This window comes from Fundulus heteroclitus, unplaced genomic scaffold (assembly GCF_011125445.2).
Source record: "Fundulus heteroclitus isolate FHET01 unplaced genomic scaffold, MU-UCD_Fhet_4.1 scaffold_73, whole genome shotgun sequence".
In the NCBI taxonomy this organism is placed as follows: domain Eukaryota; kingdom Metazoa; phylum Chordata; class Actinopteri; order Cyprinodontiformes; family Fundulidae; genus Fundulus; species Fundulus heteroclitus.
The window spans coordinates 1,115,593-1,136,738 of NW_023397175.1; the positions used below are offsets into that span (position 1 = coordinate 1,115,593).

Genomic DNA, 21,146 nt, shown 5'->3' on the forward strand with positions numbered 1-21,146 from the left:
TCCATTTTGTTCTTGATTCTTACCACATCAGCTGTGCCATAAGAATGTTTTAGATGTGACAGGGCACTGAGACATACTTTAAGACTCCAAGCATGACATCCCCAGGCCCTTATTTTGATATCTGATAGGGTTATGATAAATAACCCTTTATTCTGGAAAGAAAACCAACACAGACACAAGTTTAGACTCTTCCATTAGAAAGAGGGCAGAAGAACCAGGAGCATGAGACTCGTTCTTTCACAAGCTTGAGTTTGACTGCACTGGTGCTGTCTCTTTGCTTTTATTATCAGACATCAAAGAAGTGGCAGGAGGAGTCAGGGGTTCACAACATGGGGGTGAAGAACCAAAAGAAAAGGCAAGGGGAGTTTTACAACATGGGGTTGGCACACAAAGCTGTGTAGGATTAAGATATGCAGCAAGACATTCCTTGTCTGGGAGAAACATCTGTTTCTTCCTGTGTGATGTTACACTCCATTTAGACATTTAGACATTTATAAAAATACTAGCTTCCTTACCATGCCACACGATTTCCAGAGATGATTCTGCTTAGCAGTGTGATGAACCTCAGATGATGCAAGCTTGGACTGGTCTCGGCTCGGATCGGTTTAACAAGGGTAGTGTAAATGGGGCCATAGACGCTGGCTGTTTTCTTAAGACCACAGCCCAAGGCATACTTACTAAAACTCATGGTTGCAACAAATGCAATGAATAAACTGTTTAAATTTGAAAACTTCAATGCTGCCGCTCACCCCCACTACATGCTGAGGGTTAGAAAATGGGAGGGATGAGAAGGCAAGAGGAAGAAACATTTTCTTGTGTAAATACTTTATGCAGATGTTTTTCCTGTCTTTACAAAACAAATGAAAGAACGCCAAGCCAGCTGCGTCCACCACCTCCAGCTGTTGACTCAACTCACTGTTTGCAGCTAATGCTAAGTCAGTATAATTACAGCAATGCTCTTGAATTAGACTCATCGGTTTAGTCTTGGTCTGGCCTCCATCAGTCATGCCCTGGGGCCCGTTCTTCGTACGTCGCTAACTCAGTTAGCTGGATTTGATTGTTGACGATTTGGCATGATCTTGGATTGTTTGGTTCTTCGAAAGACTTCCTGCACTTGTGTTCATAGCAACATGTGCGCCAGTTTAAACCTGCTCGAGAGCAGGCTTATTTCATGTAAACAGTATTAGATCGCAGCTTTAGAAGCGGAGGAGATAGGGAAGTCTGTCGTATCCATGTCCATTTTTACGACAGCAACCTGTTGCGGAAGGTGCAAGAACAATTTTAGAGCTTTTCGAATTAATCGCGTATTGCGCAATAGACAGGATCCTTCAGCGCAGCGCGACAGTGTAATTGTAGAGAGATTTTTCTTGGTGGCTGTTATAAACAGACAAACACATAATTTAACAGTGGCTTTTAAAGAGGAAAAAGTGGTGTTAGAGCCATAAACAGAAAATATTTAAGTTATTTGTATGATGGTTTGCTTTTTATTTTTATCATATTCGGTAAGATTTGTTCAGGCCATTTTATTGTGAAGTTTAGTTTTACTTTGAAAGGCTTGCTTCCTGTCGAGCCGTATATTGTATTAGACAAAAACTATGGATGGATTATCTAGGCACGGAGCAATACAGTTTTACCGTGTAAACTGTGTATGACTTGGAAGAGGAAGAACTTAATTTTTTTATAGATGAATATTTTTTTGTTAAAAACCCCAGTTTGCACGTGTTCTTCCAGTGTCTAAGGAATGACACCGAATTTTGGATCTCTTGACATAACAAGTGCCTTTTTAAAATAAAGTATAATAATTAAAGGCTACCATTTTGTAGAATATTCTTGTACTTCACTTTTACTTGTTCCCATGTTCTAGTGGCTCCCGTGGAGGCTCTGATATAAAAGAACAAAGTAAATATAAAATTATTAAAATGTAAAAATTCATACTGTAGAAAGTGATAGAAACATCTGCCATGGACAGTATTTATGCATTAATTTGTCTGCTACTGATTGCCAGCCCTCTCTCCTGGCTTTAACAGATTTTGAGGTGTTCCCTGTCGTTTTAATTAATTACTGAAATTCGGCATAACCTTCCATTAAAAGCTCGTGTTCTGCTTGGGAGAAAAACTATGGGCGTTCTTTGACCATGCTGAACAGCCAATAGCAGAGCTGCTGATCAATGTTTCTACTATCGATACATTTCCCCTTTTAAACAAACGCATGAACGCGCAGTTGTCTCAGATAACTCAATCCAGCCATACTAATCGTAAACAACAGGTGTGTTCAAAGAACCCAATTAGCCGGATCATGATTAGCCGGATGAAATCATCTTGGATGTGTCATTTGATCTCGGATGTTTTAAGCAACGTACGAAGAACGGACCCCTGGTCTTGGCTTTAACACTACTTCCTGTTTACATTCATCTATAATTCTAAACAAATAGGTGTTTTGCTGTCAAGAAGATGCTAGATTAAAGTGGTTTTTTCTTGCTTTACGTAAATGACTCCCTTCACCCCTCTCTCAAACCATTTGTCTAATTGTGAGAACATTGTTTAAATAACTGTGCTGTATTATTCTTATGTAGGAAATTTGCCCTCAGTTTACAGTCTTTTATTCATATTAAACAGCAATAAAATAAGAAAAAAGCATTTAAAAACCCTGTTGTAGAGTCTGCATACTATCTATCAATAACATGCTGGTGAATAGGTGAATTGGCCCAGTAAATGTCCAGACCTAGTCATCAGCAAGATGTCAAAACTGATGTTCACAGACACTCTCCATTGAACGAGCAATGATTCTAGGCTGTAGATATTCAAAGCTGGAAAAGAGATACCTTAAATGATTTCCAGCTGTAACTGCAGCATTGGGGTGTCTAAAAAACACATTTTACAAACATGAGATACCAAGTCCTGCCAACTGAGGCTTTTGACACTGTAGACCATGACATCCTTTTCCCCAACAACAGCTCATGTTATTTCTAAAGTGCTTAATAAATAAATTGACACTGACACTGATGCGCCCAGTGATTTGTTTAGAGTGTGTGTGTGTGTGTGTGTGTGTGTGTGTGTGTGTGTGTGTGTGTGTGTGTGTGTGTGTGTGTGTGTCTGGTGAAACATTTACATTGTTTTTCTGCACCAGGACAGGGCACAATTGTTATATTTCTCATCAGCATGGATTAATCAGTGGACCATCTGAGGATAAATGTTCAGTAATCTATTGACAGTCTATGAACACTCCCAATTGGTCAAGTAGTGATAAGCTAAAGCCGCAAGTGGCGTCGATCGGTCTCTGCAGCCACCGCAGAAGCTGTCACGCATTTTTGCCGCCCGTCCACCAGGCGATACACACGAACGTGCTGGGCAGGGGTCCGTTCTTCGTACGTTGCTTAAAACATCCAAGATCAAATGAGACATCCAAGATGATTTCATCCGGCTAATCCTGATCCGGCTAATTGGGTTCTTCCAACACACCTGTTGTTTACGATTAGTATGGCTGGATTGAGTTATCTGAGATAACTGCGCGTTCATGCGTTTGTTTAAAAGGGGAAATGTATCGATAGTAGAAACAATGATCAGCAGCGCTGCTATTGGCTGTTCAGCATGGCCAAAGAACGCCCACAGTTTTTCTCCCAAGCAGAACACGAGCTTTTAATGGAAGGTGATGCCGAATTTGAGTCATTAATTAAAACACCAAAAAATTTGTTAAAGCGAGGAGAGAGGGCTGGCAAAAAGCAGCAGACAAATTAATGCGTAAATACTGTCCATGGTAGATGTTTCTATCACTTTCTACAGTATGTATTTTTGCATTTTAATAATCTCATATTTACTTTGTTCTTTTTTGTCAGAGCCTCCACGGACCCACAAGAACATGGGGACAAGTAAAAGGGAAATACAAGAATATTCTACAAAATGGTAGCCTTTAATATTATACTTTATTTTAAAAAGGCACTTGTTATGTCAAGAGATCCAAATTTCAGTGTCATTCCTTAGACACGGGAAGTAAAGGACACGTGCAAACTGGGATTTTTAACAAAAAAAAATCTTTATCCATAAAAAATTAAAATTTTCCTTTTCCAAGTCATCCACAGTTTACACAGTAAAACTGTATTGCTCCGTGTCTAGATAATCCATCCATAGTTTTTTCCAATACAATATACGGCTCGACAGGAAGCAAGCCTTTCAAAGTAAACTAAACTTCACAATAAAATGGCCTGAACAACTCTTCTTACTGAATAGGATAAAAATAAAAAGCAAACCATCATACAAATAACTTAAATATTTTAGATGTATGGCTCCAACATCACTTTTTCCTCTTTAAAAGCCACTGTTAAATTATGTGCTTGTCTGTTTATAACAGCTACAAAGAAAAATCTCTCTACAATTACACTGTTGCGCTGCACTAAAGGATCCTGTCTATTGCGCAATACGCGATTAATTCGAAAAACTCTGCAAATTATTCTTGCACCTTCCGCAACAGGTTGCTGTCGTAAAAATGGACATGGCTACGGCAGACTTCCCTATCTCCTCCGCTTATACAGCCGTGATCTAATCTTGTTTACATGAAATAAGCCTGCTCTGGAGCAGGCTCAAGCTGGCGCACATGTTGCTATGACAACAAGTGCAGGAAGTCTTTCGAAGAACCAAACGATCCAAGATCATGCCAAATCGTCAACAATGAAATCCTGCTAACTGAGTTAGTGACGTACGAAGAACGGACCCCAGCACTCCCCCACGACTCACAAAAAATCTGGTGCAGATGGGTCGATGAAGTGAGGAGATACAGCCGACGGATTAACCCAGGGTTCCTACATCATAAAGCAAGTTAAATTCAAGGCTTTATAAGACTTTTTAATGCCACTTGAAATAAAAACTTAAGACCAACTTCACAATAAACACAAGAAAAACCTGCTTGCGACAACTTTACTGAAATGTTTATTTTAACATAAACCATAACCTTCTGGTCCAGTAGAAACGTTTCAAATTTTAAAAAACTTTCCAGATAGGAAGAAAGCTAAAAACACACAAATGACAGATATATTTTAACAACTATTGAACTGAATTTACAAACTTTGTTTTAGTAGGGAACAAAAACAATAAATCAGTTTTAAAACCACAACATAACCAGTGCTAACTCTTTTTTGCAGCTTTGCAGGCCTTCTTCAGTTCCTCCTCCATCTGTTGCAATTCTGCCATTTTATCTTTGTATCGGTTTCTTTGATAAGCTGTGCCATCACCATGGCAGCCGTGCTATTGGCTTGTGTAGCGAGCTGATCAGCATCATCCAGGAGAACTTTTGCCACCTCAGACAGAACCTTTTTCTTCTTCTTAAGTTCCTCAATATACACTGAAGCTGCCCTTTGGTTCTGGGTTGCAATTTCAGTCAGTTTCTTTTTATTTTCCTCCTCTAAGTAAATCCTGTACCTTGCCCTAGCCACTGCAACCAAGGACAGCAACTCATTAGTGATGGGAACCTTGAGGATGCCCCCACAAACTGTGACATAGTCACAGATCAGGCGCTGGGTGACCATTGTCTATTCTTGCATGTTGCAAGTTTCAACCTCTTTGTTTATTGAGAAGCCTCTCTCCACTGTTGCCTGGCCATGTGATAGGAGGAGCTTCTTACAAAACCCCCACAGCTCAGTGTAGCTCTTGCTGTGGAATGTATGATGGAGGAAGACATCCATCCTTGTGTCAGAGGGTTGGTAGGAGAAGAAGGTGTCATTTCTAGCTTTAGCAGATATCAAATCCGAGAACTGCTGTATAACCATGTCAACTGCAAAAACAATACAAAGATAGGCCCCCAAAAAAAAAAAAAAAAAAAAAAAAAATCAATAACGCCAAATTTTATAGTCCCATCAAGTCCTATACAAGAAAGAGGTAAATTCATTATAATTTATTCTCTTATGCCTTTACAGACAGATATTTTGGAGTCGATTTGTAGACTAGAGCACGTTTCAGCAACAACGCAGATTAAATTCACTCATTCATTCATTGTAATAAATGCAGAAAGAAATATTAAACTTCTCTACTTTCTCATACCAGCTAAAACACCTCCTGACAACTGCTTATCGTGTAGAAACCTCTGAACCAGCTTTCTCATCTTGCCCTGGCACCCTTCTGAATCAGAGAACATCTTTCTGGGGTCCAAACAGGTCAGCTGCCTCACAGTGGGATATTTTAAGGGGCTCTTGTCCTGCACTTTCTGAAGGATGGCTGGCATTATATTGATGCAGTCCCTCATAAACTCTAAGACTGTGAGTTCCTCTATCTTTTTCTGTCTTCCTGACAGGGATGATTAACATCGATTGTAGAGCAAGTAAAAATGCCCTATCTGTCCCCTTGTAAATATCAGTTTTCAGGCCAAAATATTTTTTTAACCCCTTAAAACAAAGATAGACATGGTATTAAGCATTTAAATTTAAATTAATACTAATTTTGTCATGAATCAGAAACAGAGGACCCTGAATTCAGCCAGAAAAGCAAAGGTTGAAATAAAAAATGTGATTTATTAACAGAGCAAAAAAACAAGCAGAAAACCAAAAAGGGCACCAAACCAAAAAGGATGGAGGCAGTGTCCAAAAAAACTCTTAACAGTCCACAGCCAACAATCTAAACAGGTCAAATAATCCAGGCAAAAACAAACAGAATCAGGTTGGAGGCAAAAACTAACAGAATCAGGTTGGGTTACAAGCAGACAAGCAAAACAGAAAACTGGCAGGATCAGACTTACCCCAGACAGAAAAAAACACAATGATCAGGCAGAGTGCAAGGGACAGAGGCAGGTATAAGTAGGGGAGTGAGCAGGTGAACAGAATGAGACTAATTACCAGACTAAGTGGAGCTGATCAGAGAAGTGGCTGGAGGTGGAGTTGAACTGACTGAATAACTGGCATGTGAAAACAGGTTAAAAAAAAAAAACAGTTCAAGAACCAATCTAGAACACAAAATAAATGACTAAACCCAACCTAAGATGGAACCACGACTGAAACAGGACACAAGCTAAAATAGAAAACAAGAACCCAAAAACAGAAACTAAACTAAGGCAGGAACTCAAACTATGACAAATTTTACATTTTAGAAACATAAAAAGACAAAAAATAAGCATTAAAGTACGGTTTATGGATTGGGTTCTGCAATGTTGTAAGATGAGTATAAAACTCATCTTTAGAACCAATCTCTGCTCAAAATGGTACGGAGCCCTCTAGGGGACATGGGGATTTTAAAAAAAATTAGTTTTGCGTTACCTCACAATACTTTTGCGTTCCCTTGCAAAGCGCATGTTTCCGAAAAGTGCATGTTTGTCGAGATATGAATCCCCTGACACGGGAGTGCGCCTCGCTCTGTACAACTGAATATCGACGAGGAAAACGTATTAAAATAAATAAAATAAACAATAAGTTCAAAGATTTTATCCGATGTATGGCTGATTTATTTGTTGTGGTCTCTTGTCATTCACACACAACAATAAACCGTGAGAGCCGACGTGAGTTTTGAAACTGCAAAGCTTTGTCTTAAGCGGAAGATCAAACGTGTATCTACACAGCACAGCGTTCACAGACCAACATGATGCATTCGAGAGCGTCAGAAAGCTATGGTGCATTCAGGAGCATGGGACATTTCAAATTTACAAGGAAAGAGGCATAAAACGGAACAGGACTTAACTCATACAATAATGCGTTTATCCAGAAACAGTGTGCGCTTTCTTATAATACTGGATGCTCTATCATTGTATTTCTGTTATTTTTTATTATACACATCTGCTAGCTTTTGAAAATTCTAATGCATCTATGATGCATTCAGGAGCATGGGACATTAGATTCTTCAGAATAAAAAGCTAGCAGATATGCATTATCAAAAAATAACAGAAATACAACTATAGCGCATTCAGTATTGTAAGAAAGCCCACACTGTTTCTGGATAAACACATTATTGTATGAGATAAGTTCTGTTCCGTTTTATGCCTCTTTCCTTGTAAATTTAAAATGCCCCATGCTCGTGAATGCACCAAAGCTTTCTGACGCTCAGAAATTTGTCACACTGGTCTGTGAACGCTGCTGTGTAGATGCACGTTTGATCTTCCACTTAAGACAAAGCTTTGCAGTTTCAAAACTCACGTTGGCTCTCACGGTTTAGTGTTGTTCTCCATGTCCCCTAGATGGCTCCGTAAAGAATAGCTGCGCTCTGCTTTTTTTAGCAACTAAAAATATCTGTGGTTCCATCATGGTCTGATTGTGAAACAAAAATCCAAGGGCGTAGGTTTGATTTGAACTTTGGTAGGGACACCTACAAACAAATCTTCCCTGGTCTGACGTCATTGGTCCTACGCAATATGCATGCTCCTATTTTTTTATGCTTGACTGTTTGATGCTGTATTTCTTGCTACATTTATACACATTTTATAACCACGACACACACTAGATGCTGTTTGTTAATGTTTAAAGCGTCACTGGATCTGATGAATGTCAAATTGGGACTTTTTTCCATTTGAACTACCAGCAAAAGAGACAGACGGTAAATATGTGCCTATTAAACCAAATATAGTCAAAATATGTCTGTTGTGTACAGTAGATAACAGCTTCTCTTTACCTCCATCTTCTCAGACAAGTAATTATTTCCCTAACAATAGTGAGTTGTCAATGTTTAAATGTGCAGTAAATCTTAATACATAAGCAGCATCGAGGAACCAATACTGTACTTTGAGTAAGATGGGTGACACCAAGACTGAATTGTTAGATGAGTGGCAGTCCATTTCATCATTGAAATGAGAACATTTTTAATATACTATTGGTATACCGTAAATCCTCTAATATTGGCCTGTATTCCATTAGCTGCCGGGACTCTAACATTGGCCGGTCTTGCTGTCAGAGGAGGTAAATAATGGCCGGTCTCTCATACAGGCCGGGGCTATTCAACATTATACTTGTGATAGTAACATACAAGTACCACAGGGGGGCAATGTTTGCTAATGAATCCAAGCCATCTCTACGGTAGCCTAGCCATCGCCTCGCACTTGACTCGCATTGCGACGTCGGACCACAATGGCTCAGAAGGACCCAGATCTCCTCACAGAGAAACTTGTCTCATTCGGCGACTACGTGAGCAAGACTGTCGTCTCGAAAAGAATTACAGAGAAGGACATAATTGCAGTGGATGAGACTGCCGTTTGGTTCGATATGGTGTCTGCCAGTACCATTGACGTAAGAGGGACGAAGAGCGTTGCGCTCAAAACAACAGGCCACGAGAAAATCCATCTCACTGTTGTCCTTGCTGCCAAGTTCTGATGGCACTAAACTCAAGCCTTATGTCGTCTTCCGGGGGGCCATCCGAGAGGGGAAGGCAATGCAGAAAGAAATCTCAAGAGCTGTCATCGCCACATCTGCCAACGGCTGGATGAATGACGACTTGACCACAGCATGGCTCAGGTTAGTGGTAGGCAAATTCAGTTTTTCGCCCGCGCCTGCTGGTGTGGGATGCCTACCGCTGTCACATCAGCATCGCTACCAAACAGGAATTGAGGCCCTACAACATCACAACCGCGGTGATCCCAGGAGGCTGCACTAAGTATGTGCAAGCCCCCGATGTCATGTGTAACCGGCCCTTCAAAGCGAGCCTACATGCTTCTTATGATGAGTGGATGGCCTGGGACGCAGACAAGCAATACACAAGTGGAGGGAACCTAAAAGCACCATCTCGCCGTCTGCTTGTGGACTGGGTTATCGCTGCTTGGGACAAGCTGGACAAGGACCTGATCATCAAGTCCTTCAAAGTGTGTGGGCAGTCTGTGAAACCCGACGGGAGTGAGGACGACCTCATGTTGTGCTTCCGAGAGAGACAGGTATGAAATTAGCACTCACTTCTATCACTATCACTATTGCATTCGTGAGTGAGCCTGTCCACTGTGACTTGCAATAACGGCCAAACTAAATTAATGTATTGTTCTTTACAGCCCTGCGCTGCTGGACGACAGGCCCTGACTGCTGCTCGTCTGCGCGAGGAAGAGAACAGACACGCAGCAGAACATGAGGAGGACGAAGAGGAACTGTACAATAATGAACTTGTTATAGAGACAGGCGCGAGTGATGAGGAGATTACAGGGAGAGATGAAGAGGAGGAGATAATTGAGGAGGAGGATTAAACAGAATTGGAGGATTTTTTTTTTACTTCAAACCAAACGAGACAATTTGAGTGAGTGATAAGGTGTCTTAACCTGTAAGTTGCCTTTTGTTATGAATCAATAGCCTAATTATCCCCATATATGGTTAAGTGTTTACAATGCACTAGTAGCACTACTGGTATGTTTGCTACGTTTTGCTACCATATTACTACACTGGAATTTAGCCTGAATTACTGGTAGGCTATTTGTTGTTAATGTTCTGTATACCGTTATGGTAACTACTTTTTCAATAAATGAACCTAGTATTTTATAGGTTCAAATAGACACAAAATCTCATTTTCATTCATTCCACTGGTAGTCTGTTTTGCTCAAATAGAAATAGAGGCCTGTCTCTAATTCTGGCCTCTTTCCAATAAAGGCCTGGACAGCGATACACTTGAGTGAAATAAAGGCCCGGGCCTATATTAGAGGATTTACGGTATACTAGTATGACTATTAAAGAACAGCAGATTAAACTTTAAGATATGTAAAGGCCTAGATTAAATTTATTTTGCGACCACATCAACAGATGAAATAATTGTTTACTTTTTTGGTGTATCAAATTACCCTTGTAATGATGAAATATTTTGTGGGCTTAGCCCCTGATTATAACGTCTAGCCCCGCCCCTGGTTTGTACTAATTTACTAATGGACAGTGTGGAAATCTATGTACAATAAAACCAATGTAAATAGTGTTCCTCTGTTTTCTTTGTCTTTATCCTAATTCTAGAAGTAGAACAAGTCAAACAAATAGCACTATTATTTTGTGGAACCCTAATCATACTATTATAACTAAGCAAAAGTCTAAACAAAAAATAGCAGTTGTTTAGGCGGCATCTAGTGCTCTTATACAGTATATTACGTAAAAGAAATTACACCTGCTATTTATGCCTGAACTGCAATAAATGAAAGCAGTAATAACAACGGATATTGGTAAAAGATGCACACACATAGACGCAATAGAAAACAGCCAATCAGGAAGAGGGAGGGCAGAATTTAAGGCAGCACAACCAATGAGAGTGGAATTAAAGGGGGGTGTCTACCTTGTCAATCAAAGGCCAGACGTGTTAGTGATTGGCTGCGTGGAGCGCCAGGCCCCGCCCCCGCTGGCGCACAGCAGCATTGAAATGACACCGTGAGAACTCCAAGCGCTTCAAACAAAGGCGTGAACCTGTGCATGTACGCACCTCTGGCAGAGCCGAACCAACACGCAGGAGTACTCTGAATCAGTAATTTTTCAGGGGGGCTGAGCTAAGATTTAGGGGTGCTTGAGCACCCCTAAAATTGGCCTAAATACACCTCTGCCTATGACCCTGTCAAATAAGCCCAGCTCCACTCCAGATATTGGTTCAACCTGTGCTGACATGGTAATGAAGCCTAGGCGGAAATTCAACTGAAGAAACTGAATTACTTACATTTATCCAATCAGAGGCTCATTAGCCTCTGACACAAGCCAATCAAGCTTTGAACCACACCCCCACAAAGCCCAATCAGCATCCAGAGTTAATCTTAAAAGGTCTTCAAATCCACGTCTCAACCTACTACCCAGCCAAGCGCAAGCAGTGGTTGCGCAATGGACTCAGATGAATCAGGGTCATCTGATTTGGACTCAGATGACCCTGATTCAACCCACATCCATCCCCTTCTCCATCATCGTAGCCAAGCTCCATCTGGCTTTTACATGGTGCTCCTTCAACCTCATCCCTATCAGAAGCTGTGTCTCAATTCGGCGGCTGCGTCCTTCGAAGGACGCATTTTAATGCCGGTGACGTCACAACGATGCCCGGAGGCTGTCCCGATGATGAGATTTGGCAAAAAATTCTGAGGATGCTTAAAATGCAGCCTTCGAATGCGTCCTCCTTTTCCCCGAAAAGGAGGACGCAGTGGCCTCGCCTGCCACAAGATTTCCCAAGGTGCTTTGCTCGCTTTTTTTTAGTAGTTGAAGAAGAAGAAGAAAGAAAGCGGATTTTCATCAAGACTAATGAAAGCAGCAGCAGCGCTGGCAGTAGTGCTGAGTACAGCTTTAAATGTAAGTAGTTTGTTTTTATTTTTTTAACTGAACATCTATTAAAATACATGACGGTAACGGAGCCACCGGAATTTGTAGGACCAGCTAAAGCTAAAGCTTAGAGCTAATCTGTTGATACGAGACGTTCAGCAACATTAAAAGCCTTCATAAAAATGTCACAATTTTTGATTTTAACCTACATCTTATTGTAACTGTGCTGATAGCTGTGTCCCTCACAAATCCGATCAATTTATTCTCATACAGTTTATTACAAATGATTAGAACTGCCAAAGCTTAATGCAGCTGAAGAAATAACATCAGTCCAGCTGTACTGGGCTGTCAATACTGCAAACGTTTTGTTTGAATACTCAATAACGTATAGTTAATTTACAGTACAGTATAATAAGGTTTAAAGTATAATTCACTTGAAGAACAATACCGGCGTAATTATACAGAACAGTCATTTTGCCTGTTGACATAACAGAAATATGCTTTACATGTCATTTTGTTCTAGGCAGCAGGGAGCATACAGAGGAGTTGATAAAACTCCGTGGGCAAAATGACCACCTCTTTACCGGGGCCAAAAACACTGCCGCAGTCGGATGGAGGTAAGAGTTGAGGCATAATTCCATATACATGTTGCATTTGTATGTAAAATTCACACAAGTTCAAAGAAGTCCTGTTCAAACACCAACGTACAAATATAATCTTTTGATCACATCAAATGATGCCCAGAAGTCACTTTTTTTAATCTTATAGTTGTGATAGTAGTGATCCTTGTGTGTTTATCTCTTCTCGTTTCTGTTATTTAGAACAATCCTGCAAAAAACGGGCCTGGAGGGTGAAGTTGAGCCACAACAGGCCAAAAAAAAGTGTAAAAGTATGTTCAGGTTTGGCTAATGTAATGAAATACACACACACACATACATACATACATACACACACACATTAGTATTTACAATAAACTATCAAAAACATTTTAACTATTTACATTAGATTTTAAAATTAACTACTACAACTATTTACAGAAGATATAAAATAAATATTACTAAAGAACACACACACACACACACACACACACACACACATATATATATATATATATATATATATATATATATATATATATAATTTTGACTGAGCAGGAGTCCCTGGTGGTGCTGCTGGACTGGATGGGATGCCACACAGATGACCTTGGAGTCTTCTGACTGCGAGTGGGACATCATTTGGGCGGTGGGGGATGCCTCTCTCCACTGTTCACCACATCGTCCATAAGGGTTTGCAGGGCTGACCCAATTGACCGCTGCCATGTTCCTAAAAATGTTTAAGACGCAGAAAATGACTTTACTACAACTGTTTTCATAACTCATACATGAGAAAAGCTAAAAAGTGATTATACTTGCCATCTAAATGTAATCGTGGTCGGGTAGACCCTCCTTCAGGGCGGACACCTAGGCAGACAGCTGGTCCCGCCAGGGAGCACCACTGACTGCCTCCAACACGTTCTCCCCCTCCTCATCCTCTGGCATGTAGTCCTGCACTTCATCGTCTGGGGCCATGATGTCACCGGCTCCTAGGCAGATGTTGTGCATTTAAGTTGATGCAGCAGTACATCGGCCTTGTCTGGATAGAGACATGAAGATTAGGAACAACAGGATTAGATGATAGCAATTTCATTTTAGCTGATATAACTCTAGTGAATGTCTTTTTTTTACGTTTTTATATTTAGATTAATTTTTCCTGTATTATTTTTTCGTTATATAATTACAAATAAAATCAGGCAGTAAGGGGATAACAATTTAGACAAACAATGATTTATTTCTCAATATTAGTTTGGCTTCTCAACACAACATTAGTGATAGTGAAAGTAGTGATTTAAGTCAGTTATTTACAGGGTTTGTACACATTTAACTATTCAATTCAAATTACTAAAGTTACAAACATAAGCCTATATCAAGTCTTACAAATAAATATAACATTTTATATTTAAACATATTCGTCAATCTGCTGACAAGCGTTTGTTTAATAACTGGTATATTCTGATCATTAGCAGGCCCCTGTGGGGAAAATAATAGCAGGTAAATGTTACCTCTCCACTGCGCTCCTCCAGCCTGAGAAAAATTCGTCGCCGGTTTTACTGCCGCCGAAGCCGTCTAAACCGACTCTCCTCCTCCTGTCATGATTTGGGTTTTTGTTTTGGTTCATGTTTATTTATTTGATCAGCTATCCCTGTCTTCCACCTCAGGTTTTGTTTCTGTTCTGTCTGGTTTTGGATTCTTCAGCTTTTGTACTGTTTTAGGTTATCCGGTCTATGTTTATTGTTTTGGTTAAGTAGCTTATTTCTGCCTCTGGGTTTATTTCTGTTTTGAATTCCAGTTTAGCCTTTTTACTTCGTCAGTTATCTGGTCCCTGTATTAGTTCTGATTTTAGTTCTGTGATCTAGTGTCCTGTCAGTTCTGTATTGCTCTCGCCTTCGGTTAATTACTTTCAATTCCGCTCACCTGTTTATCCGTCTATTTAAGCCTCACTCCCTCCTTAGTTAGTTGTCAGGTCATCGTCAATTATACCATGCGTGCATCCCCTGTTTCCTGGTAAGAGCTCCCAGCGTCTTGATTCCGTTTTTGTAACATGTTTTGTATTTTTCTGCCCAGTTTCTGTTTGCCTATCAAGTATCGCCTGGATGTCTGCCTTACCCCTTTTTTGGATCCTGTCTGTTTGCCCGTTTGATTCCCTCTCCTCACCATCCCTTAATAAATCACCGTAAAGAGCATTTGTATTGTGTTGGTTGATTTCTGGATTCATCTCCCTACAAATTCGTGACACCTCCAATAATAAGTAAATAAAAAAAATTAATATCCATTTTTTTGCGTCGTTTATTGGCGCTGGTGCTGTTTTTCCCCGGGCTTGGGGTAGACGTGATGACGTCGTGTCGCAACCAGGAAGTGCTCCAAAGGCTAGACCATCCCATTTACCAACGGTTGAGGATCCTCCGGAGCATCCTCCGATGGCTGGGTCCTCCTAAGGCTGTGTAGGCTGGGTCCTTCGAAGGACGCAGCCGCCGAATTGAGACACAGCTAGAGTGTCATTCCTCCCGGACTCTTACTGCATTCCCCGTCACATCTCAATCGGTCCGGCAGAACACCGCCATGTTGAGCCTGGTTCTGCCAGAGGTTTCTTCCAAAAGGGGAGTTTTTCGTCTCCACTGTCGCTTCATGCTTACTTATCATGGACACGTTCATGCAACCTGTGTTTATCCAAGCTGGGTCCCTGAGTGAAGCACTAGCATCAGCTCTCGCAGTCTACTGGATCTCACCAATACAGCTCAAGCAGATCGTCTCGCCAACCAGCAGTCTATGGACTGAACCAACTTTGTCTATCTCCACTCCACCACAAGTTTCAGGCCTGGGGGGAAACATCCCTGTTCTCATACACCTGCTTATGCATATTGAAGTAAAATTCAGCGCTAATGTTTCCTGCTGTGGTCTGAGTGCCAAAGTCTTAAAATAATTGTATCAATAACATTCTTATAATTGTCTGTTTCTTTCCGTGTGAGTTTTTCAGACTAAATTACAGTTTGTCAACCGAAAAAGGGAAAATCGTCAAACCTTCTGGAGGCCTGATTACTATGCATACTGTAATAGGGGTGTCAAGGTATGAAAATTTTGAATGATGATAACGTGAGCAAATTGACCACAATTGTTGTCAGCGTAAGTTTAAAAAACATTACAATATGCAATGATTTGTGATAATAAAAGCAGTGGAGTGGTTTCATGCAGCTTAAACATCCATCTGAACATTAATAGCATTAAGAGAAGTATTAGTGGTCATTAAGGCAGAAGTTGTTGGAATATTTATGATAATTTTGATCTTTCACATATTCAGTCTAAACAATATGATCTGTTTTTCAACTGTTTTTTTGTTCTGTAGAGTGAAGCCGTTTGTACGTGCATCTGTAATCCTGATGAATCCAATCAATTACTTCAATTACAGGCATGTCTTGATGACATCAAAAGCTGGATGACTTTAAATTTTCTGCATTTAAATTCTGACAAGACAGAAGTTGTAATCTTTGGACCGGAGTCCACAAAAAATAAAGTTCTTAATCAATCACTTAATCTGGATGGAATTAACTTGGCCTCTGGTAATAAAGTAAAAAATCTTGGTGTTATTTTTGACCAAGACATATCATTTAAATCCCATATTAAACAGGTTTCCAGAGTTTCCTTTTTTCACTTCCGGAATATTGCCAAAATTAGAAACATTCTGTGCAGGAGCGATGCTGAAAAACTAGTCCATGCATTTGTCACTTCAAGGCTGGACTATTGTAATTCTTTGCTATCGGGAAGTCCACAAAATGCAGTTCAAAGTCTTCAGCTGATCCAAAATGCTGCAGCAAGAGCTCTGATGACAATCAACAAGAGGGATCATATTTCTCCAATTTTAGCTTCCCTTCATTGGCTTCCTGTTAAATCAAGAATAGAATTTAAAATTCTTCTTCTAACGTATAAAGCCCTTAATAATCAAGCTCCATCATATATCAGAGCTCTCATTACCCCGTATGTTTCTAACAGAGCACTTCGCTCTCAGACTGCTGGTGGTTCCTAGAGTCTCTAAAAGTAGAATGGGAGGCAGATCCTTTAGTTATCAGGCTCCTCTCCTGTGGAACCAACTCCCAGTATTGGTCCGTGAGGCAGAAGCACTCTCTACTTTTAAGACTAATCTTAAAACTGTTCTTATTGACAAAGCTTATAACTAGAGTGGCTTATGTTGCCCTGACATACCTATGGGGATGTGCTTCTTTGGGCTTGTTGTGCCAGTTCAGACGTGACAGAAAGCGGTAACGGACTACGTTACCCATGATGCAATGTGGTCAAAATGGCCACCAACTCATGTGGTCAAAATGGCCACCAACTCCCATCACGCAACACGGCAAAATGGCCGCCGATCAAGAAAACGGCATCAATTCGGGACGTAACGGACTGCGTTACCCATGATGCAATGTGGTCAAAATGGCCACCAACTCCCATCACGCAACACGGCAAAATGGCCGCCGATCAAGATAAGGTTGCTATGGTGATGGCTATAAAAGCCGATCACACACGATGAGCTTCCTTCTTCCCTGGCTTTTAGCCAACCCGAGAAGACACGCACAGCTGATTCCCACGCCACGTGTTCGATTGCTCGCTGGACCGAGATTTTTCGACGCAACGGTTATTCCCTGCTTGTTATAACAGGAGGTCGACTTAAATAAGTACTTTTAAATTCCCTCTGATCAAAAGACTGAGAGACGCCGCATCTCCCACTGATCGAAGAGGACCCCGCTTTTGTCTGGCCAACAAAGCGACTGTTGAACCCGGAGGAAGAAACGAAGCAGCTTCTTCCCCGTCCCGCTGCAGCCTGTGGACAACTGCGCTCGTCGAAGCGCGTCCAGAAAGCCGCACACTCGGAGCGTTCCGGACCAGCCCCGAGGCAACTCAAAGTAACGGGGTTTTTTCCCCTTTCATTTCTGTCTCACCAACAGGGTGTTTAGAAGTGCCTGGGCAGGCGGTAGAACTTTGTAGGTGTTGGTTAATGCTTTTATTCCACGACGAAGTTGGAATTATTTTGCTGAACATTTTCTTTGTATGTGCATGCATTGTACAATTGATTTGCTGTGTTGATTTGTAATCCATCAAGAACCCCGCCGTGGGTTACCGATTTATTTCTTTTCACCTTCTTCCCTGCTTCCCCCCTCTCTCTTTTCGCTTCTCCTTATCAGTTTAATTTCTTTGTCCGAGCTCAAGTCGCGGGCTTTGCTTTAAACTCCCAGTTAGCTGCCCCCTTTCGAAGCGAGGCATTACCCCATCAGCGTAAGCGTGGTTACGTCATTAGGACCTCCCCTCATACGTCATCGTAGCAGCCATCTTGGGAGGGTCACGTGTATCTGAACTGTAGGTAGCTTAGCTGAACTAGCTTTCGTAAGACATCAAAGCGTCCAGTGAGATTCCCGAAGCCGTTCTGTCTATCAATGCTGATACGTGAAATGCCGGTGTTTCGAGGGCGGTGTTAAACAACTTTGAGTTAAGTTAAGATCTGCTAACCGCTCATTTTAATCCATTGTTTATTTTTGTTTTGTTCTTTATTTCCACATATATATTTTGCATGTTTTAGTTTAGTAATGAGTAAGAATTCCAAAGTTGTTTGAATCAGAGAATTACTGTAACAGGGAATTGCTTTTGGTTCTATAAAACCAACCACTGCGGAATAGACATTGTTTTGTGTTCAGTCCAATTCACAGTTGCCTGGGTATTCAGAAATCAGAGCTAACCTCCTTTGGAGTTAACATCTGACATTAATACAGAGACAATATCATTGGATGGTGATAAGGAATAAGGATTTAAACTCTAATTGCAGTTACATTGGGGTTCTCACAGCCTGCTGGATAAACCTGGTCGGTTAACAGTCCGACCTGATCATTTATTCCAGCATAAATGAGTTCATAACAGCAAGTTAACTAATGCATTAGTGGTATAAATACTTATAAGCTTATAGCTAACATCACCACCATTTGAACTATATTTGTTATAGCGAAATTTTGAGTTGAATGATTTATTATTTAAATTATAATACCAAATTATAATTAATAATAATAATAAGCATATTCAACCAGCTTATGGCATAGCAATAAATTGGCTTTTCCCGGTGTGGGCTGGAGTCTACTTATTGGCGTTCCTTTAGACTAAATCGAATAACCAGCAACTTATGAATTGAATGAACACAATCCATATTCCAGCATTTTGACTGCTCACCTTGCCAAAAGGACTATTCAGTCATAATTGATTAAGGAGGTATCATTACTAAATATATACGTGTTTGTGGTGGTTTGAGGTTGTTAACCTGAGGTTTGAATATTGATTTCTGGACTGGAAGTCAGCTAGATTGAAATACACAGCAGCCAGCGTCTGCTACTTGTCAATCAGAGTCTGTGTCGTGTTCTGCTTTGAAAAGAGAGACCTTGCCTCCATCTGGTGGCCAGGATAGGTAGTTGCAGTCACGGTTTTAAAGACAGCTTAGATCGCTCAGTGTCCCGGAGGGACAGTTTTGAAAGTCAGTTTCTTTAAACTTACCTTACGGTTACGCCCTTTTGTCTTTTTTAATTTTATTTTATTCATTTTTTTTTTCCTCCTTTATCCCCTTCTGCTCATCATAAGTGGTCAAAATTGAGCTGTGATTTTGAAACTAAGGTTGCAATTTAGCGGTTTTCAACTGTCATTCTTTGCCACCTCTGAGGCTCCAAAACACTTTGCTATTTTCCACACATGTGTAGAGCACCTGTTCTGAAATAACTTACATCACAAACAAAGCCACAGCTTTATCACTTAATTACTGGCCGAAAGGTTAATGGTCCATGTCACTCAAAGTTAATATTCTCAAAGTTAAACAAGCATATTAACCGTTCCTAAAACTAAGGAGTTGTAAGTCGCAGGGTTGATTTTCCCCTGCGCAGCCTAATTAAACGCACGTAATCGAACCCACTTCCTGCAGTAGTGTGAGTCATAGTGCGTGTTTGCTGTTAACAGTTAAAGTGAAGCCACTTAACAGTTGTTGTTAGCAGTTGTTGTTTAGCGCTGAGCTAAACTAAAGTGTATGCGTTGTTGCTTAGTGCTAAGCTAGAATACAGCGTTGTTATTTGTTGTCTGTCATTTAGCGCTCTGCTAAACTACAGTGTTACTTGTTGTGTTGTTATCCATAGCTGACAAAGAATGGATAGTGAAGATTCCTCAGTGTTTAGGTCTGAAGGAGCTGAAGGTCCAAACCATTCCATTGGAATGGAGGCCCAGGATGTCATTAGCTCACTGCTTAAAATGACACCGGACGAACAAACCCGTCTGAATCAGTTTAACATAGGAGACTGTGAGAGGAGAATTCAGGAATTGGTGGAGGAGGTCCAGAGCAAACCTAAACATAGATTGGTAGCAGATGTTTTGGGTGAATTAACTGCGTTATACCACCGAAGGTTAACGCTAGAGACCAATCTGCGTAACAGAGAGGTTGAGAGGCGTGCTTTAGCTGAAGAAAGAATCAGGGAGCTAGAACAGAGAAGTGTTCAGGGCAGCTGTCATCCCACAGAGGAGCGAGAGGAGGATCGCATTAGCTTGCAGACAGAAGGATCTGAGTGTGAGAACTCCAAAGGAAAACATGGAGATCACACCTGGAGGACATTGGATGAACTGGGCCCTCAGACACCTTCTGAGCGAAGGGTAAGCGAAGGTCAGGACAGATATAGCAGTGTGATACAGAAAGAAATGCCTAAACAACTTACGGTGGCAATCAGGACTGATCCACATGATGTAAATCATGGGAAAACACCTGCTTCCCACCTGATCCCTGACACGGCTCGCTATGATCTTTTCCCCCCACCAGGGCGACGAGAGCACCGTTCCTGGGACACAGGTGAACCCCACTCCTCTGAACTGCGTCCACAGACAAGAGTTCATGACAGGGGGGGTCCCCCTGAGTCCCACGAACGGCCGCCTCCGCCAGGTAGGTGGTCAGAACTAGAGCCTCCCTCCTATCGTGGTTACCGCAGGCAGGAGTCGTCAGGAGAGGACTCAGATGGACCAGCTCCGATCCCTGAACAGGGATCGCGGATGCGTCAACTTGAGTCCCTGGCCCGAGACATAGAGCGTTTTGATCCTAGCAATACAGAATCCACCATTGGTGACTATCTCAGAGAGGTAGAGCGCTGTCTGCTAGACTTATATAGCCCCTCAGCTCGAGAAAAGTTGAAGCTTATCTGGAAAACCACGTCCAGAAGTGTCCATGTTTTCATAGAAAGCCTCCCTCCAGCTACACGTGACCGTTATTCAGCTCTTTGTCAGGCTTTAAGAGAAGAATATTCGGTGTTTACAGACCCAGCTTCTGCAACTCTTGGAGCTTTTGCAATTCAGCAAAAGAGAACTGAAGCACCAAAAGCGTACTACCGTCGCTTGCGGGCTGCTTACCTTCAGGGACGAAA

General features: G+C 41.2%; 1 long non-coding RNA gene across 2 annotated transcripts; it reads left to right on the forward strand.

The window, feature by feature from the left end:
• The first annotated feature begins 12,084 nt into the window (after positions 1 to 12,084).
• Positions 12,085 to 13,011, forward strand: LOC118561823. Of its 2 annotated transcripts, XR_004930294.1 has the most exons (3): positions 12,085 to 12,169; positions 12,663 to 12,756; positions 12,961 to 13,011. It is a non-coding gene; the product is annotated as an uncharacterized LOC118561823 (long non-coding RNA). The 2 variants fall into 2 exon arrangements; XR_004930293.1 differs by having other exon boundaries at positions 12,090 to 12,756.
• Positions 13,012 to 21,146: the final 8,135 nt, after the last annotated feature.